The sequence below is a fragment of the Bos mutus genome, chromosome 7 (assembly GCF_027580195.1).
Source record: "Bos mutus isolate GX-2022 chromosome 7, NWIPB_WYAK_1.1, whole genome shotgun sequence".
NCBI lineage: Eukaryota > Metazoa > Chordata > Mammalia > Artiodactyla > Bovidae > Bos > Bos mutus.
The window spans coordinates 2,440,814-2,456,125 of record NC_091623.1 but is presented as its reverse complement, the minus strand read 5'-3'; the positions used below and the strand labels follow the sequence as shown (position 1 = coordinate 2,456,125).

General features: G+C 39.8%; 1 non-coding gene across 1 annotated transcript; it reads right to left on the bottom strand.

The window, feature by feature from the left end:
• Positions 1–5,982: 5,982 nt before the first annotated feature.
• TRNAC-ACA (transfer RNA cysteine (anticodon ACA)) lies at positions 5,983–6,054 on the bottom strand. The gene has a single exon. It is a non-coding gene; the product is annotated as a tRNA-Cys (tRNA).
• Positions 6,055–15,312: the final 9,258 nt, after the last annotated feature.

The following is a 15,312-nucleotide window of genomic DNA, read 5'->3' as shown; positions in this document are numbered from 1 at the left end:
TGAAAAGGCTTTGAAAAATATAAGTGCACTATGTTTTTATAAGAAGCGTAAGAAGATAATAAGACAACTCTGATCACCTCAAGTTAGAAATGAATATTAGTGAAATTAATAGGAAATTAATAGGAAAGAAGGAAAAGAAAGAAGAGATAATTTTAAAAAAAGGAAGAAAGAAAGTAAAGAGAAGGGAGTGAGCAGGGTTAGGAAGTCAGAAGGAAAGGAATAGGAGAGGAGAGAAAATGTATGGCAAGTGAAATTGCACAGAGTAGAAATACAGAGTAAGTAACAAGAGCAGAAAGAAACTGCTCATTTTCTTTTCAGCAGGCATCACCCTAACTTTGGGAGAACATCATTCAGAATGTACCATTTCCCATAGAGAATAATGTAGCTTACCCACAATTTCATCAGTTGTGCCCAAGTTGCATTAAAAGCTTTGAAGTTAGCCCTTCACCTTAGGGCACGGTCATGTGGTGTCATTATTTCCATGACAAACACAATCTTTCCCAGGAAACAGAAAAGGGAAAATAAGGAAAATGTCCATAATGCAGTGAGAAATTCAGGGTCGCTAAGCATTCCACATTTGTGAGATTGCCCTATGTTTGAGATTCCCACCCTGGTGGCGCCTACGGGGTCCTATTTTTGAACGAAGAACCAAGCATCAGCGTGTATAGCATACATGTGGGGTCCAGATGCCTCATTTCCTGGCTCCTGGTACACACTAAATCAGGAACAAGTAAATGCATTGCCAAGTCCAATACTAACTACTTGGCTTCCCTACTTGCTCAGAAAGACCTATTCCCCATCTCTATCTATGTTCCCTAGCTGGGATCTTGATCCTGTGATTCCCATGCAACTGCCATCTCTTTCAGTTTTCTCCACCCCCGTGTAAATGCCCAATAAACATTTTTACATTTAAAAAATGTTGTATATAAAGGGCCAAGTGGAGATTTTAGGGACACACTATATGCTAGCACTTCACAAATATTAGTTACCCTTCATCTCCCTTCTATAAATTAGGTCTTTCATATCATCTCTATGTCAACTTCTCAAGAAGTCAGGGAAGTATACTCTTGAAGGTGAGCTTGTTGGGAAAAATCATCTGCAAGTGGATTATAATTTCATAAATCCTTAATCACTGTTTTTAAAATAAAATGGGTTGTTAAGGAATCTACTATTTAACTTAACAGAATCATATTCTAGAATTCTACTACCAGTTACCATACTAGGTTTATCAAACACTATCACTCCAAAACAACAACAACAAAACCGGGTGGAGTTAAAAAAAAAAAACTCACTTCTCTTTAAAGCTTTTAAAGCCTGTAAAATAAAAATCTAAATAAACTGAAATTAAGACAGGGAGATTTTTTTTTAGATGCACATAGACTGGAGACTACTTCAATCTCTAGGGAGTTGCTGAGTCTGAAGGAGAAGCAGGACTGCTATAGGCAGAGAAGTTTTGTGGGAACAAGGAGAAATCAGACAGACTTTTCAAGGCTATGCATAGGCTGGCATGGCACACTGGAATCTGGAAGAGTCCCAAATTCAAAGTTAGCTCTCCCCATCCACCCAGTTTCTCCCATGGAAATTACATTCAATAAGTGAATAAGGTAAGGAAAGCAGAGAGAGATCTTAGTGTTCACATTCCCAAACCCTGCTGGAACTGGGGGTGCTGATCTCCCTCAAGGCATTTAAATCAAAGGTGAACTAAAACTAACTCTACTGGCCCTATTTCAGCTCACTGCTAATTAGATTGATGAGCTCAGGCCCTAATAATAGCTGCATGTGAGAAAGAAGGGTCAGCCTTTTTTGGAGAAAATGATCATCTACTTCAGTCTTTCCTGGTCCTTTATTTACTATATCTGGTATACAATAAAAAACTATGACATGAGAAGAGGCAGGAAAAAGTGACCCATGGTCAAAAGACATAAAAACATATCAATAGACTCAAATCCACAGATGAGTCATATGATGACATTTTCAGAGAAGGACATAATTACCATACATATGTTAAAGAGTTCAGAAGAAAAGAATGAGTCAATGGGGTTAGAGATTGAGAATGCCATCAAATAAATGAAAACTCTATAAAAAGAACCAAATAGAAATTCTATAACTAAAATATATTGTATCTTAGGAAAAGGAAATTGTCAGATGGGCTTCACAGCAGACTGCACAGGGTAGAACAAAGGATTAGTGATCTGCAGGTAAATCACCAGAGATTATACAACTAAAGTAAGAAAAAAAAATAAAGTAAAAAAATAACAATATCAAAGACCCATGGAACAATATCAATTCAACTAACATAAATGTAATTGGAATCTCAAGAGTAAAGACAGAGAACAGAGAAGAAAAAATATCTGAACTGATGATACCCCCAGATTTTCCAAAACAGATGAAATACTTCAACCCACACATTTTAAAACCATGGCAAACACAAAACAGAATAAATATAAAGAAAAATCACACCAAGGTACATAATAGCCATACAGCTAAAGAGCTAAGATAAATAGGAAATCTTAAAATCAATGAGAAGGAAATAATCATTATAGGAATATCAACATCAATTATAGCTGATTCCTCATTGGAAACAGTAGAACAACATCTTGAATGTGCTGAAAGAAAAATAAAACTGTGAATCTAAAACGTTCTACTCAGTGAAAAAATCCTTTGAAAATAAAGGCAATTCAAATATTTTCAGACAATTAAAAACAGAGAATTTATGATCAGCAGACCTGCAGTACAAAAAGCTAGAAAAATTCTTTAGGCTGCAGGAGGAATGATCCCAATCAAGTCCACAGCTGCAGGGAGAAATGAGAAGCACTTAAAAGGAGATTAGTCCTGGGTGTTCATTGGAAGGACTGATGCTAAAGCTGAAACTCCAGTACTTTGGCCACCTCATGCAAAGAGTTGACTCATTGGAAAAGACCCTGATTGTGGGAGGGATTGGGGGCGGGAGGAGAAGGGGACGACAGAGGATGAGATGGCTGGATGGCATCACCGACTCGATGGACATGAGTTTGGGTAAACTCTGGGAGTTGGTGATGGACAGGGAGGCCTGGCGTGCTGCAATTCATGGGGTCGCAAAGAGTCGGATACGACTGAGTGCCTGAACTGAACTGAACTGATATGAATAAATATAAAGGAAGATTTAAAAAATTTTTCTTTTTAAGACTATTTGTTTAAAGCATGTATAATAATACAGCCTCAGGTTTATAATATATTTGAAGTAAAATACATGACTAACAGGCTTCCCTGGAGGCTCAGATGGTAAAGAATGGGCCTGCAAAGCAGGAGACCTGGGTTCAATCCCTGGGTTGAGAAGATCCCCTGGAGAAGAACATGGCAACCCACTCCAGTATTCTTGCCTGGAGAATTGCCATGGACAATGGTGTCACAAGGAGTCAGACATGCCTGAGTGACTAAGCTAAAGGCAGAAGAGGGATAAATAGAATCATACTTTTGTAAAGTTCTAACATTGTTTACCATTCTTTGTCTCCAAAATCACTGCAGATGGTGACTGCAACCATGAAATTAAAAGATGTCGGCTCCCTAGAAGAAAAGCTATGACCAAACTAGATAGCATATTCAAAAGCAAAGACATCATTTTGCCAACGAAGGTCCATCTAGTCAAAGCTATGTTTTTTCCAGTAGTCATGTATGGATGTGAGAGTTGGACCATAAAGAAAGTTGAGCACCAAAGAACTGATCCTTTTGAACTTTGGTGCTGGAGAAGACTCTTGAGAGTCCCTTGTATAGCAAGGAGATCAAACCAGTAAATCCCAAAGGAAATCAATCCTGAATATTCATTGGAGGGACTGATGCTGAAGCTCCAATACTTTGGTCACCTGATGTGAAGAAGTGACTTATTAGAAAAGACCCTGATGCTTGGAAAGACTGAAGGCAGGAGAAGGGGATGACAGAGTACAAGATAGTTGGATGGCATCACTGACTCAACGGACATGAGTTTGTGCAAGCTCCAGGAGATGGTGAAGGACAGGGAAGGCTGGCATTCTGCAGTCCACAGGGTCACAAAGAGTTGGACATGACTGAGAGACTAAACTACAGCAAAACATTGTTTATAGATTGGTATAGTAACAATTTAAGGTGGATTGTGATGTTAAACATTATACCCACTAGATAAATAATTTCTAAAAGTAATACAAAGACATATAGGCAAAATTTGCTAGAGAAGATTAAATGTAAAAATATAAAATACTTGACCAATCCCAAAGAAGGCAGCAAAAGTGGATGGACAAGTAGGAGGAGAGCAAATTATTGGTAATTGGATTAAACATAAATGTAGTAAACATTTCTACAAATGAATAATTGAAAAATAAAAACACAGAATTTTAAAATAGGAAAAAAAAAACATAGCAGGCATTTCATGAAAGAAAATATGTGAATGGCCAGTAAGCATATGAAGGGATAATCAGAGATATCAGCCATTGAGGAAATGAAAATTGCACCACCACCAGAAACCACTCAACACAGGCACTAGAAAGGCTAAGCTTAAAAAGACTAATGGTACCAAGTGCTGGCAAGGACATGGAGCAGCTGGAATGCTCACAAATTGCTCATGGGAGCATAAACTAGCACAACACTTTGGAAAACTGTCAGTTTCTAATCAGGTTAAACAGATACTCACTCTATGACTTAACAATTATACTCTCAGTCTGTACCAAAGAGAAACAGTGGATTAAAAAGACACATAAAATAATGTTCATAGTGCATCTATTCCTCACATCTCCAAAGGTCCCCTAACAGGAGAGCAAATAATGTTGCATATTCATACAATGGACTACTATTCAGCAAAAGGAGTGAGTTACTAATACCTGCTACCACATGAATCAATTTTTTAAATGTAGGGTAAGCAAAAAGAAATGGCACACAAAGAATTAGACCCTATCTGAACCCACTTACATGCAGTTGAAGAACAGAGGAAACTGGTCTAAAAGGACAGGCATGAGAATACCATTGACTACTTTGGGGAATGCGGATGGAGTTTATTAACTGGAAAGGAGAATGAAATAGTTTTCTGGGGAGATGAAAATATTTTACATCTCGATCTTGGTGGTGGATACATGACTATATACTTGATAAAGACATGAAGCTCTATGCTCAAGATATGTGCATTTTACTATGTATAAATTATACCTTAGTAAAACTGCTGGAAAAAATTGAGTAGAAGTTCAGGTGATATAGGCCAACTATTCCCTTGGCATCTGGAACACCACAGTTTCTGGATTTCCTCCTGCCTCTACCCTCAACACTCCTTCTTAGTCCCTTTCATGAATTCTTCTCTGCTTGATTGCCTCTCTAGGTGTGTGTATGCGTGAGAAGCTTTTATTTTATGTTTATTTCCTTTAAAGAAATGCCTTACTGGAACAAATGAAACAGAATGGTTATATACAAAGAAAATTTAATTTCATCTGCCATTCAGTACTGTCTCCTTAAAGAGTGATCCAAACTGTCATTGGCCCTACTCAATTCAAGAGAACACCACCCGTCTCCATGAGATTTTATTGCAGAGCAGGAGAAACCTTGGACCATGCGGTGGGTCTGACCACTTACTAAATTTCATCAGGTCACAGAGCATAAGCCCCAAACTAAATGTCCTAATTGGGGTTCAGAGTTAGAAAATTTGACAACTGCCTTAAAAGAGAGTAATCCTACACTCTGAAAATGCCTGGTATTACTTTTATGCATTTGTGTCATCTATAACCATCTTATTTTTCACTTTTACTCTTTCTTCCTATACCTCTTTCTTCCCCTTTATCTTTCTTTTTTCTTTTATTCCTAACTCTCCCACTTCTCTTCCATAAGGTGTGCTATATGTATTTTTAAATTTTTATTTGTACATGGTGAAGTCGCTCAGTCGTGTCCAACTCTTTGCAACCTCATGGACTGTAGCCTACCAGGCTCCTCTGTCCATGGGATTTTCCAGGCAGTAGTACTGGAATGGATTGCCATTTCCTTCTCCAGGGGATCTTCCCAACCCAGGGATCGAACCTGGGTCTCCTGCGTTGTAGACAGACGCTTTACCGTCTGAGCCACCAGGGAAGTCCTATATATGTTTAATATATATGTATATATTACTCTTTTTTTCTCAGAGAGGTGAAATGCCTTATATTTTCATTTAAAAATGTAGTGAAACAAATGAAAAATAAAGTGGATTTTTACTTTGATCCTTTGTTAATTTTTCATGTGAGTCATATTGATCTTTGCTCTAGGATTACACATTAAATTAACTGTTTCTTTTCTGTGTGACTATGTGTATGTGTGTATTTTTTTTTCAAAAGGTAGCAAGTCCCAAGCTCTGTATTATAGAGAATAAACTTGTAAGTTTCTCTAGCTTTATTTTTGACTTCAATGTATTCTGAAGTGGCTAGGAGAAAGTAAATGGGCTTGGAAACAGAACGCCTGGGTAGTGGGGAAAATACTCTATCTCTCCAGGAAAAAAATTTGAGACATATTTCAAATGGCTGGTTCATCTAATTTGTAAGTTACAACTGCTTGCTTATTTCAAACAAGAGGTACTAGCAATGTGCATGCACACACACACACTTGCATACACACACTGCAAGATCTTTCAACAGTCAAATATGTCTTATAACAAATTTTCTCTTGTAAATCTGAACCATTATCAACTTGCAGTTTCTGAAGAGAATTAACTTTCCTTGACAGCCATATTTACATAAACCTAAGGCTGTCCACTCTGGTGTTTTCTGCAGTCAGGAAAAAAGTAGACCTGAGAATGAAGTGACCTGCCATTTGGGCAACACATTAGCTGTTGGAATGTTCTTATCATCTTCCTGGCAATTCACTGAAGAAACATTTCACCCTGGCCACTCCAAAGCACAATTGCTGTCACTTCAGTGTGGTATGTGTGGAAGGATCCAAGTTCACTCCATGTTTGTCTGGAAACATGCCCACTGTTCATTACCAGAGAGCTCAGTCTATTTTGATCTTAACCAAATGAAGGTTCCAGAAGTGTTCATTTTGTGGTGAATCCAAATTTTCCTTGTCATTGACACTTATTCCTTTCAGAGAACCAAAGTGGAGAAAGCTTAGCTGTTCATAAACATAGTATATAAATTAATCATGATTTGGGTCCTGAGGTATTTTTTTCCCAATAGTAAAAAGGTCAAAGTAAATGCCATGACACAGCCTGTCTTTCTATAATGAACAGCTGCTTTCCTAAGAAAAAATTGCACTAACAAAATTCTCCCTATAATAATTTCTATTATTTATTGACTGTTTATTGTCTGCAAGACACTGTATTAAGCCTCACAAGATTATTGCACTAACTCTTCAAAATCCTGAGATAAGCACTGTTCATTTCAGTTCAGTTCAGTTCAGTCGCTCAGTCGTGTCAACTCTTTGTGACCCAATGGACTGCAGCACGTCAGGCTTCCCTGTCCATCACCAACTCCTGGAGGTCAAACTCATGTCCATTGAGTCAGTGATGCCATCCAACCATCTCATCCTCTGTCATCCCCTTCTCCTCCTGCCTTCAATCTTTCCCAACATAAAGGTCTTTTCCAATGAGTCAGTTCTTTGCATCAGGTGGCCAAAGTGCTGGAGTTTCAGCTTCAGCATCAGTCCTTCCAGTGAATATTCAGGACTGATCTCCTTCAGGATGGACTGGTTTTATCTCCTTGCAGTCCAAGGGACTCTCAAGAATCTTCTCCAACACCACAGTCCAAAAGTATCGATTCTTCGGTGCTCAGCTTTCTTTATGGTCCAACTCTCACATCCATACATGACTACTGGAAAAACCATAGCTTTGAGTAGATTACTGTTATTAGCCTCATTTTACAAATGAAGAAACTGAGGACAAGAGCTTAAGTCAGTTTTACACTATTCTTGATGGGACCTGAATTCAAAGTCTAAATCAAAGAAGTCTAATTCATAGGGATTTTTCCTTTCTCTTTTATATTTCACTTATTCATTTTTGGCTGTGTTGGGTCTTTGTTGCTGTGTGCAGACTTTCTCTAACTGTGGCACGCAGGCTTCTCATTGCAGTGGCTTCTCCTGCTGTGGAGCTCGAGTTCTAGGTGTGATGGCTTCAGCAGTTACAGCGCACAGGTGTAGTTGCCCTGAGTTTTGTGGAATCTTCCCGGACCAGGAAGTCAAACCTGTGTACCCTGCATTGGCAGGCAGATTCTTAACCACTGGGCCACCAGGAAAGTCCAGGGCTTTTTCATAACTACTATTCTTGACTGCTTCCCCTGCTTCCCGTTTAAAAGAAAAAGACAAAAAAGTTGTAGCAGTGGGAAAAAAGAGATTAGGAATTAAAGAGTTCTTTTACACAGTTTTATCCCTTTGCTGTCCATTGTTAGCATAAAAAGAAATAAATTGTAGCTGGATTCACAACTATGAATGACCAACAAAAGAAAACCCACACTGAGAAACTCAATACCCTCGCCGGTAGCAATGTGCTTCCCTGCCTTGGGAGACCAGCTTTCTCATTCAAGTGGTACCAACTCCCTAGTGGCTATATCAGAGCCCTAATGCTCTGCACAGTTAAAACTGTATGCTTTACTTGATCAATGCCATGCTGTCTAATTTCTGTTATGAAAATTCTAGCTGTGGGAGAAATATCTGTGAATATAAGATAGATCTTCCAGTATGGAGAGATCAGATCTCAGCAAGCCCCATGTTTAAATCTTTCCATGTCTGTTTCCCAGGCTTCATAACATTGGAATAAAGCACTGAGTTCTCTGCATTGACTTTTTAATAGTCTGCTACCAGCAGGGGATTGGGGGCATGTGTCTTGGGAAATATCTATAGCCAGGAAGCCTTTTCTTTGTGTCTCATGCCCCCACCAAAGTCATTAGATGAATACTCAGTGTATGTCAGATTTCTGCTGTGACAATGATATGCAACAGACATCCCCCACCCCATTGCAATCTCACTGGCTTACAAAAAGTATCTACTTCATGTTTATGGGAATGTAGGTTGCCTGTGGATTTGTTAGGCTAAACTCAAGTCTATGGTTTAAGTTCAAATTTGCTCCATGTGTCTTTATATTCCAGGACTCAGGCTAAGAGAGCAATGGTTACATGGAACTCATTCTTTATGGGCAAAAGATTGAAATGTATGAAAAAATGATTTATTTTCTCAAAGTATCTGCTCAGAACTGGCACACTGTGACTTGACTTCTGGTTAAATTAATTGGTCAAAGCAAGTCACATGGCCCAGTCCAAAGTGAATGGGGTGAGAATATATATTCTGCCTACTCTTGTGACATACATTGGAAAGTATGTGGCAGAAGGCATGGGAATAATAATCCAATCTACCACACTCAGTATTTCCCATGGGAATTTGCTCATATCTCTCATCACATTTTGGTCCTATCATATTTTGTTCCAGCTGTGTTTATATATATGATTCTCTTGGCTTCCATGGTAGCTCAATGGTAAATAATCCATCTGCAATGCAGGAGTTCAGTTCAGTTCAGTCACTCAGTCGTGTCCAACTCTGCGACCTCATGGACTACAGCACGCCAGGCTTCCCTGTTTACCACCAACTTCCAGAGCTTACTCAAACTCATGTCCATCGAGACAATAATGTCATCCAACCATCTCATCCTCTGTCATCCCCTTCTCCTCCTGCCTTCAATCTTCCCTAGCATCAGGGTCTTTTTCAACGAGTCAGTTCTTTGCATCAGGTGGCCAAAGTATTGGGCTTTCAGCTTCAGCATCAGTCCTTCCAATGAATATTCAAGACTGATTTCCTTTAGGATTGACTGGTTGGATTTCCTTGCTGTCCAAGGGACTCTCAAGAGTCTTCTCCAACACCACAGTTCAAAAGCATCAATTCTTCGGTGCTCAGCTTTCTTTATAGTACAACTCTCACATCTATACATGACTATGGGAAAAACCATAGCTTTGACTAGACAGACCTTTGTTGCCAAAGTAATGCCTCTGCTTTCTAATATGCTGTCTAGGTTGGTCATAGCTTTTCTTTGAAGGAGCAAGTGTATTTTAATGTCATGGTTGCAGTCACCATCTGCAGTGATTTTGGAACCCAAGAAAATAAAGTTTCTCACTGTTTCCATTGTTTCCCCATCTATTTGCCATGAAGTGATGGGACTGGATGCCATGATCTTAGTTTTCTGAATGTTGAGTTTTAAGCCAGCTTTTTCACTCTCCTCTTTCACTTTCATCAAGAGCCTCTTTAGTTCTTCTTCACTTTCTGCCATAAGGGTGGTGTCATCTGCATACCTGAGGTTATTGATATTCCTCCTGGCAATCTTGATTCCAGCTTGTGCTTCATCCAGCCTGACATTTCGCATGATGTACTCTGCATAGAAGTCAAATAAGCAGGGTGACAATATATAGCCTTGACGTACTCCTTTCCCGATTTGGAACCAGTCTGTAATTCCACGTCCAGTTTTAACTGTTGCTTCTTGACCTGCATATAGTTTTCTCAGGAGGCAGGTCAGGTGGTCTGGTATTTCCATCTCTTTTAGAATTTTCCACAGTTTTTTGTGACCCACACAGTCAAAGGCTTTGGCATAGTCAATAAAGCAGAAATAGATGTTTTTCTGGAATTCTCTTGCTTTTCTGATGATCCAATGGATGTTGGCAATTTGATCTCTGGCTCCTCTGCCTTTCCTAAATCCAGCTTGAACATCTGGAAGTTCATGGTTCACATACTGTTGAAGCCTGGCTTGGAGATTTTGAGCATTACTTTACTAGCATGTGAGATGAGTGCAACTGTGTGGTAGTTTGAGCATTCTTTGGCATTGCCTTTGTTTGGGATTGAAATGAAAACTGAAAACTTTTCCAGTCCTGTGGCCACTGCTGAGTTTTCCAAATTTGCTGGCATATTGAATGCAGCACTTTCACAGCATCATCTTTTAGGATTTGAAATAGCTCACCTGGAATTCCATCACCTCCACTAGCTTTGTTCATAGTGATGCTTCCTAAGGCCCACTTGACTTTGCATTCCAGGATGTCTGGCTCTAGGTGGGTGATCATACCATCATGAAGATCTCTTTTGTATAGTTTTTCTGTGTATTCTTGCCACTTCTTCTTAATATTTTTGCTTCTGTTAGGTCCATATGATTTCTGCAGGAAATGCAGGTTCAATCCAGGGAAGATCTCCTGGAGAAGGAAACTGCAACCCATTCCAGTAATCTTGCCTGGGAAATCCCAGGAAAAGAGGAGCCTGGCTGGCTAGGCTATGGGGTTGCAAGAGTCCAACATGACTTAGCAACTAAACCACCTACTGACTGGTTCAAAATTATGAAATACATAAATTATTTAATTCTCAAAATAGGATTAAACCAGCATCACCTACAGCAAAGTGGGTAATCACTAGTATAAAAATAATTATATATAGAAATCTTATTTTTAAATGCTCCAATTTTGGATTGTTTCACTCATTCATTATTTATTTATTGAATGTTAATTATGTGCCAGGTACAAGCGTGCAAAATTGAATAAGACAGACACAATTACTGCCGTCACCAAACTCCTGGGCAAGAAAGACTAATAGAAAGTTATTACACTGAATGAAAAATGGCAAGGCTGTGGAAGTGTAGGAGCACCTATGGAGAAGGCAATGGCAGCCTACTCCAGTACTCTTGCCTGGAGAATCCCATGGACGGAGGAGCCTGGTAGGCTGCAGTCCACGGGGTTGTTAAGAGTCGGACACGACTTAGCGACTTCACTTTCAATTTTCACTTTCATATATTGGAGAAGGAAATGGCAACCCACTCCAGTGTTCTTGCCTGGAGAATCCCAGGGACAGAGGAGCCTAGTGGGCTGCCGTCTATGGGGTCACAGAGAGTCAGACATGACTGAAGTGACTTAGCAGGAGCACCTAATCAGTCTCAGGAGGCCAGCAAAGGCTTCCTGGGCACCATGACTTTTAAGCTGAGATCTAAATGATAAGTAGGAAGGTAAAGGGAGATGGAGAATTAACATTCAAAAATGAGGCAACACTATAGAATGTGAGCTAGAAAATTAAGGATAAAACATAGGTTTCAGGTTGGGGCAGCTGGGTGGATGGTGATACAATCAATATTTAGTAAGAGGAAATATAGGAGAAAAAGTATATCTGTTGGACAGGGTGGTGGGATGGGAATTGGGGTTTATTTTTAGATATTGACAGATTAGAGGGAACTTGGCTTCTCTAAAAATGACACCCAGGCAGTAACTGGGTCTGAGAGTCTAAATTTCAGAGAAGAGATAAGAGCTAATAAATTTGTGATTCATGTGTATATATGCGTCTGATATAATAAAAAGTATATCTGGTCTTTGTTCCCAGTTCCTGACACAAAGGGATAAATTGGAAGATTGGGATTGACATATACACACTACTATATATGAAATAGATAACTAATAATAAGGACCTACTCGACAGCACAGAGAACTCTACTCAGTATTCTGTGATGACTTACAACAGAAATCGAATTTAAAAGAGTGGGTATATGTATAACTGACTCACTCTGCTGTATAGCAAAAACACAGTATTATAAATCAACTATAATCCAATAAAAATTAATTCTAAAAAAAACCTTGGAATTAACTGAGTGACAGGAATGTCTTTGTTATGCTAATGAAATGACTCTTAGTGACATAGTGTTAGTCGCTCAGTGGCATCTGACTCTTTGTGACCCCATGGACTGTAGCCAGGCAGGCTTCTCTGTCCATGGGATTCTCTAGGCAAGGATACTAGAGTGGGTTGCCATTTCCTACTCCAGAGGATTTTCCCAACCTAGGGACTGAACTTGTGTCTCACGTCTCCTGCATTGGCAGGTGAGTTCTTTACCACTAGCACCACCTGGGAAATCTAGGGGAGCTTCCTGATTGGTGAACACATTGCTATGATGGGAGATTGATGTACCTGGAATTCTTTGCGGAGGGGACATAGAAGCTATGTCCCTACCCCCTCCTCAGATCTTGCCCTATACATCTCTTGGCTATTCTTGAGTTATATGCTTAATAATAAAACTATATCATAAGTACAGCACTTTCAGTGGGTAACGTGATTTGTTTCAGTTAACTATTGAATACGAGGGATCATGGGAATCCCTAAATTTATAGCCATTCTGAAGTGTGGGTGGTCCCTGAGACTTAAGGTTGGTGTCTGAAGTGGAGGCAATCTGTCAATGACTTTGCCTTTAACTTATGGGGTCTGCACTAAGTCTAAGTAATTAGGGTCAGAATTGAAATAAATTGCAGAACACCTAGTTGGTGTCAGAGAATTGGTGTCTGAACATTGTGGAAACTGATGTGTTTCTCCACAGAGAATATATAGAAAAGGTCATTTAGGGCAGAACCTCAAGAAATATGGGCATTTAATGCAATGTTCCCCATGGGGTCACAAAGTGTCCAACACAACTGGGTGACTAAACAACAAGAAGGGGAGGAAGGAGCTCAGGACACAAGTGGAGAGGTTTGCCTTAAATGAGAAAGGTGTGGTTTCCACTGGAATAGGTGGAATGCCAGACCATCTTACCTGTCTCCTGAGAAATCTGTATGTGGATCAAGAAGCAACAGTTAGAACTGGACATGGAACTGTAAGGGGAAACACACTGACTGAAACTGCCCACCCTGTTCAGGCACCGTAGTAACCATTTGCCTGAGCTATCTTATGAGAGGAGGTCCTAGCAAGGAATACAGGAACTAACAAGCTACCACCAACCAGAAAGTTGGGGAAAGGTCAAAAGGAGACACCATGTGCCCTACCACCTCCCAGAATCCTCCTCACTGGCATCCATTTTGCCTGAGCAATGTGTAAGCCACCAGGAAGGACCCTGAGTCAGAATAACTGGCCAAAGAAAACCTGGAAATTAATCTCATCACCAGAAAGCCTGAGACTGTGAGCCACATGGCAGAGCAGTTCTCCTGGGTTCATTTACCCTACTGCTCTCTGCCTGGGTGCACCTTCCCAATAAAGTCTCTTGCTTTGTCAGCTCATATTCTGCCTTGGACAATTCATTCTGAGTGTTAGACAAGAGCCCACTCTCAGGCCCTGGAAGGGGTTTCTATTCCTGCAACAGTACAATGGATTGGTTCCAAATTGGGAAAGAGTACAACAAGGCTGTTTACTGTCATCCTGCTTACTTAACTTCTATGCAGAGTACATCATGAAAAATGCCAAGCTGGATGAATCACTGGAATCAAGATTACCAGGAAAAATATCAACAACCTTGGATATGCAGATGATACCACCATAATGCCAGAAAATGAAGAGGAATTAAAAAGAGGGTGAAAGAGGAGAGTGAAAAATCTGGCTTAAAACTCAGCATTCAGAAAACTAAGATCACGGCATCTGGTCCCATCACTTCATGGCAAATAGATGGGGGAATAATGGAAACAGTAACAGATTTTCTTTTCTTGGACTCCAAAATCACCATGGACAGTGACTGCAGCCATGAGATTAAAAGATGCTTGCTCCTTGGAATAAAAGCTATGACAAACCTAGACAGCATACTAAAAAGCAGAGACATCACTTTGTCAACAAAGGTCCATCTAGACAAAGCTATGGTTTTTCCAATAGTCATGTATGGATGTGAGAGTTGGACTATAAAGAAGGCTGAGCACTGAAGAACTAATACTTTCCAATTGTGGTGCTGGAGTAGACTCTTGAGAGTCCCTTGGACAGCAAGAAGATCAAACCAGTCAATTCTAAAGGAAATCAACCCTGAATATTCATTGGAAGGACTGATGCTGAAGCTGAAGCTCCAATACTTTGGCCACCTGAGGCAAAGAGCATTGGAAAAGCATTGGACTCATTGGAAAAGACCCTGATGCTGGGGAAGATTGAAGGCAAAAGCAGAAGGGTGTAGCAGAGGATGAGATGGTTAAGTAGCATCACCGACTCAGTGGACATGAATTTGAGCAAGCTCCAGGAGATAATGGAAGATGGAGGAGCCTGGGATGCTGCAGTCCATGTGGTTTCAAACAGTTGGACACAACTTAGAGATTGAACAATAACAGGTACTAGCATGCTGACCCTTTCTATGGTTTTCAAGAAACTTGAAACTTGACCCATTCAAGTTTCAAAACTAATTCTTTCTCCACTAAAAAAAAAAAAAAAAAAAAAAGCTACCCACTGGCCTCCAGTCTCTACTGACCTTATCCCAGCTAATTCCACTCTCTCTCTAGTCTTTTATCTGTTTGAGGCCTGGTGCCCTTCAATCTAATCCCTCTAATTAGCAAAATAGCTCTACTCATTTGAATTACTTAGGCAGAATTTACCTAGAAAGTCCCGAAGGTGATATTCAAATCACATGGACCATCTGGATATCCCAAAACTGAGATTATCAAACTATATATGAATTAAACCTTGAGATCC